Raw genomic sequence first — 6,000 nt, 5'->3', positions numbered from 1 at the left:
CACCAAAGACGTTACAAGAACGAGAAGACGTTTACCGCCCTTCAATGGAACTGCCGGGGGCTGCGCGGCAAAAAGTCCGAACTCAAGCTACGATTACACGAACGAAAGATTCCTGTAGACGCTATTATGCTTCAGGAAACCCACGAGGCAAACTGACGGGCTCCATCAAGTACGACCAACCGAGTGTGACGCTGACCGTTAAAGGCAAGACCAGAGTGCAACCGCAAGTCGCTATTTTGGTTCGCAAAGACCTACCCCAACAGCAAGTGGACACGCGGGAATGGTGCACTGACTCGCAAGAGGTAGTGGCCGTCCTGGTGGAGAGCGAGTGCGACGGCCCGATCCTGGTGGTGTCAGTGTACTACCGGCCTAGGACTTCGACGGCAAGGAAAACGAGAGCGGAGATCGACCACGGCTGGGTGGAGAAGCTGGTACGAGAGTACGGTAAGAAGAGAAAGCTCGCGATTCTCGTCGGAGGAGACTTTAATGCCGAACACGAAGAATGGGGCTACGCGAAATCGTCAGCATGAGGTGCCGAGCTGCTGCGCAGGGCCACCGATATGGGACTCGTCCTGATCAATGAACCGGGCACCAAGACGCGGACCGCGCCCAGTATCAACCAACAAGACACCACGCCTGATCTAACTTGGGCCGACCCTCATACTACAAGGAACATCGAATGGAGAGTCTTCGAGGACGCGTGGGGCAGCGACCACCACCCTATTGAGACGTGTATCGTCGGCAGGGCGAAGCGACACAAGAAGCATAGGACGGCAAAGACTACAGTGTGGGACGACTTTCGCACCATTCTAGAAGGATCCACGGGCACCAAGTTAGATGACCTGACAAAACTGATTAGGGACGCGGCCAAGGCCGCAACAGTCGAAACCCTAATCGAAAAAGAAGCGCCCATTCCGGATACCAGATTACTATCCCTATGGCGCAAAAGAACCAACCACCTGAGAAACTACCGTCGGACCCGCAAACGACGGGATATTCGCAAGGCCAACAGGTACGCGAAGGAGGCGCAGCGACACGCCAGCAGGCTGTGCAGGGACTACTGGATCAAATCTTGCGAAGAGTTCAACGAACGGACGTCACTCAGACGCATGTGGGCTGTCTGTAACGCGATGCTGGGCAAGAGCAAAGGCGGCAACACAGCACCAAACATGGCCCTCGCGCAAGGCAAGGAAATCACACAGATACTGGACGAGATCGGAGATGTCTTCTTCCCGCAGCCAGCCACGAGCCCGGACCCCAAAATTTATGAACCCGAAGAATCGAAAGCCGAAGAGTACGAAGCAGATTTTACTATGTGGGAAATGGAGGCAGCCATCGACAGGGGCAATGAGCGGAGTGCGGCGGGCCCTGACGGGATTACCAACTCCATGCTCAAAAACCTCCCGGAGGTGGTCAAACATAACTTGCTGAAATCGATCAACAACGCGTGGCACGAGGGAAACATACCGGAAAAGTGGAAACTGTCCTGGGTGTGCCCCATACCCAAACCAGGGAAGAAGCCGGACTGCGCGAGCAACGTGCGCCCAATTTCGCTTACATCTGTTCTCAGCAAACTGATGGAGCGTATGGTGCTCGCGCGCATCGATTGGATAATTGAGCATAAAAGAGAAGTGTTGCATCCCGCCCAGACGGGGTTCCGCAAGAACCTTGGCACACAGGACAGCTTAGTCCTCATTCGTGAATACTTAGTGAACCGGCCAACGCATTGCCACCCACAACTCCTGGTAGCAGTGGACATTAAAAAAGCTTTCGACACCCTACCTCACGCGACGGTTATTGACACGGCCCGAAAACTGGGCGTGCGGGGCAGACCCCTGAACTTCATCAATGCCTTCCTGAGCGGACGAAAGTACCTGGTCAAGACCGGCAAGCTCTGTAGCAGCGAACAGAAGACGAATGAAATAGGCGTGCCACAAGGAGCAGTGCTTTCACCGGTGCTCTTCAACCTGGCGAAGGCGCCGCTCCTATGGCGGCTCGCCGTCATTCCGGACTTGGAATTCACAGTCTACGCGGACGACATCACGGCGTGGACTATGGGAAGTGACAACGCGCCCCCTCCCTAGACAACAATCCAAAGGGCCCTTGACATGGTGAGCGACTTCCTGAAGGAGGTCGGTCTACACCCGTCACCTGAAAAGACAAGATACTTAGCCTTTGGCAAAGGCTGGGAAAAGATCGATGCGGACCTGCGCTTTGACGGTTAGAAGATCGACAAAGTGGCCGAGCACTCCATTCTAGGGGTGAACGTCCACTCGGGCGGCAACCCAAGCGCCTGGATCGAACGTATGCGAAGCACGTGGAAGAAAGGACTTTCGATCGTCCGACGCTTAGCTACACGGGCCGGGGGCCTGGGAGAAAGATTAGCGAAGACCGTGGTTTAAGCCGCCCTTATATCCAAGATCTCGTACGGCCTCCGTTTCTACAAATTCAACACCGCTCAGCGGGCCAAATTGGAAACATTGATTAACGACGCACGACGCTGCATCTCGGGCTTGCCGAAGTGCACACGCCTGGACCTCCTGCACGAGGCAGTCCCGATGCTCTCCCTTGAAGAGATCGAGCGGAATCAGGAGCGAACCTACGGTGCCAAACTGGCGCACACCCGACAGGGCAGGGCCCTATTAGAACTCATGCCTCCGTGGAGCTCTCTGTGCGCGCAAAGCGCTGAATCACTAATACCGGACCCCATCCCACCATGGCAGAAGACGATGGTCACCCCGGCCTGTCCAATCCCGAGAAGGATGAATTCAACGACTAACGCCGGTAGAAGATGCAAGTTTGCCCGGCGGCACGAAGAGAAGGGAGGCGACGGCGACGACGAACTTCGAGTATACGTCGATGCCGCGTTCAAGGATGGAGTGGCGACCACAGTGGCATGGCATTATAAACACGTGACGAAATGCAAGGAACTGCAGCACTGTGGATCCGCGCAGGAAGCCGAAGTAAATGCCGTACTCGAAGCCATCAAGGACACGGCAGTGTCATCAAGCGATGTATTTCACAAATTGCGCGTTTTCACGGACTCCCAGGCAACCGTGAGGGCACTTAGAACGCAGGTCAAGGCACACGCCGCAGTCGGAGAGATCTTCCGGCTAGCGCATGAACTGGAGCGACGCGACCCGAACCCACTCTCCATAAGCGTAGAGTGGATTCCTGGTCACGCGGGCATAGACGGTAACGAGAAGGCACACCGGGCGGCGATCGAAGAGCTTAATCGTATCGACCTTCGACGCCAAAACCCGGTTGCGGCCCCCTCTGTGCTACCGCCATCGTCCGCTTTCAACTTATACGACCCCGAGGGCACCATCCTCAACATTAAACTGGCGATGAAAAAAGAAGTAAAGATGAAGCTAAATGCCAAAGGCGAGCTCCCTGAAGCGAGCATTCCTTTGGGTTTCTTTCGACGGCATCAGACGGTCAAGCTGCGAAGACTCAGGGCCCACGCCGCCATCACGCCGGCCCGCACCCAGCGATGGGAGCGGGCGGCCCGCGAGATGAAGAAGAGAGTTGACGGCGCTTCGATTGCAATAGACCACGACTACAGCTTGTTATCAAGAACGCTGCGGCGAGAAGAGGAAGCCTGCTCAAAGGGCTGCATCTACTTCACAAATCGCGACGTAGAGTGCGACGAGCATCACCTCGTATGGGAGTGCCCAAACTTCCACGAGGAGAGAACGAAAGCCCTGGACGCGTTAGACCAACAACTCCGCCCCACCTCCTTCGAAGCCTGGTGTCGACCTGAGGGAGAAAGGGACAAGCGCGTCGCGGTCCTGTCCGGCCTGCTCAGTTACCTGAGCGAGACCGGGCTGGACATGCACATATAAGGGGGTCGTTCCCCCACGGCGGGACCACAGCTGTACCGGAGTTATGTAAATCGCCAATGTCCCGCCTAACCAACCATCCTTAAACTTGTCAATAAGTTGACTCCTCTATTCACCAGTGTCAATAAACGTCTTTTCACTCACTCATTAGTGTAGATTTTCATTGCATTTGTCACTTAATTTACCTCGTTCACGATACATACAGTAAATACCTAGTTGTGAGTAGCGTTCTTTCCTATGTCTATCTCCTTCCTGTGTTGTCTTTGCGCTACATTGTAATTATAAAGAGAATGACGACGGGACTACGACGGGGCACTCGGAGCTTGGGCTTGGGCAAGTATTGGGGGGGCTATGTTGCACGTTTTGAACTCCCAGAAGACTAGGAAGAAGGAAGTGACGTCAACAACGCTCTTTGGATGTTAATTGGTGGAGTCGCTGATGACGCGTTGCGCGGTGCCGCTACGACACGTTCATTCACACCTACGTCACTTCCTTCTCCCTAGTCTCCTGAGAGACCAAAACGTGCAACATAGCCCCCCTGGTGTTCTGACGATCTCTAAACCTTCTATTGTTATCATAACAATGCGTGACTGAAATTTCGGGTTTTCTAAGATGCGACGGTTGCGTCCATTGAGTTCGCGGCACGAAATTACGATATCTAAATTCATCTTAGTGCCTCTTTAAGCTGTACCCCACGACGGACCAAATTGCTGTTTTGGTGCGCGGGCCGCGCATCACGTGATCTTAGGTCACCGGTCTTCGAGGTCCGCCGGCGGTCCTAGGCCCGCGCTTCCGAGAAAAGCCAAGCGACTTTCCTCGCCCGGACCTTGGCGGCGGACCGCGGCGTTTTTAGTATATTTGAAGCACTAAGTCTGGCAACAAGCTGACTTTTGTTGTTTGGATTAGAATACAAACCCAAAGTCGTGAAGGTGAACATTTCGGCAGACGTCTGCCTGGTTGGGTTAAATGTTATAAATGAATAAAGGGCAAACGCCAACCAATCCCTAAAAAATCGTAGGGTCCCAACGTTTCGGTGCCGGCTCGGCACCTTCTTCAGGGGGGCTATTTAAAGGAGAACCAGCTTCTTTCTTTTCTTCTACGGTGAATGTAGCGCAGTATCTTCGTTTTTTTACGGTGGTTAGTTTTCAAACCAGTTGCGGTACCTTCGTTTTCTTCGAAGTTGGTTATTTACAAACGAGGATCAGCATCTTCGTTTTCCTCTATGGTAGGGGCCTGTTTCTTTGGTGTTTTCTCTAAGTGTCGTAGTCCACTGACGTATGCTGAGGGCAAGGTGCCGGAGGATCGATTAATATTTCCTGGTGTGGTCTGTATGCGCCATGACTCAATAAAGAGTCGTTGCCGCCAGTTGGTTTCTACATCCAGGATTCGGGTATTTTCAAAGTCGATGCGGTGGTCATTGTCCTCGCAGTGTTCCGCAACAGCGCTACGCTCTCGATCAAATTTCCGTACGTCATTCTTACGTTGGCGGACTCTTTCCTTGAGGTTTTTTGTTTCGACGACGTATGAAGCGGAACACTCAGAACAGGGAATCTGGTACACAATGCCTTGTGCTTTTTCTCTCGCTGGACGGTCTTTCGGACGAGGCATTAGGCGCCCAAGTGTCGAAACAGGTTTGTGAGCCACCTGAATACCTTCTTTGGCCAGCGTACGAGCCAGAGTTTCGCTAGTTCCCTTTATATAAGGATGAAATATGCTGCCTCCTTTAATTCTGCCTTCACAGCACCTACTTCAGCTTCCAAGGAGAGTTCTTCAGCGAGACCAACGGAACCGCAATGGGAGCTTCTATTTCGGTTACTACGGCAAACCTGACGATGGAAGCAATCGAACAAAGGGCGCTGCACTCATTTCCGGCTAGCCCCAAAGTGTTCCTACGGTACGTCGATGATTGCATTTTGTATCCTAAAAACATCAGAGGTGGACAACTTTTTAGCTCACCTCAACTCCATCGAGCCGGCCATCCAGTTTACATTAGAGCTTGAAAAAAACGGCACCTTGCCGTTTCTGGACGTGCTTGTCAAGCGAGTAGGTGAAGACATGGAGTTCACTGTATACAGGAAGCCGACCCACACTGGACGTTACCTTCGGTTTGACTCATACCACCCTTCGAGTCACAAGGCGTCGGTGGTTGCGACCCTGT

This window comes from Ixodes scapularis, unplaced genomic scaffold, assembly GCF_016920785.2.
Source record: "Ixodes scapularis isolate PalLabHiFi unplaced genomic scaffold, ASM1692078v2 PGA_scaffold0__279_contigs__length_252992795, whole genome shotgun sequence".
NCBI lineage: Eukaryota > Metazoa > Arthropoda > Arachnida > Ixodida > Ixodidae > Ixodes > Ixodes scapularis.
The sequence above is the reverse complement of the archived record's forward strand: the minus strand, read 5'-3'. Positions refer to the sequence as shown.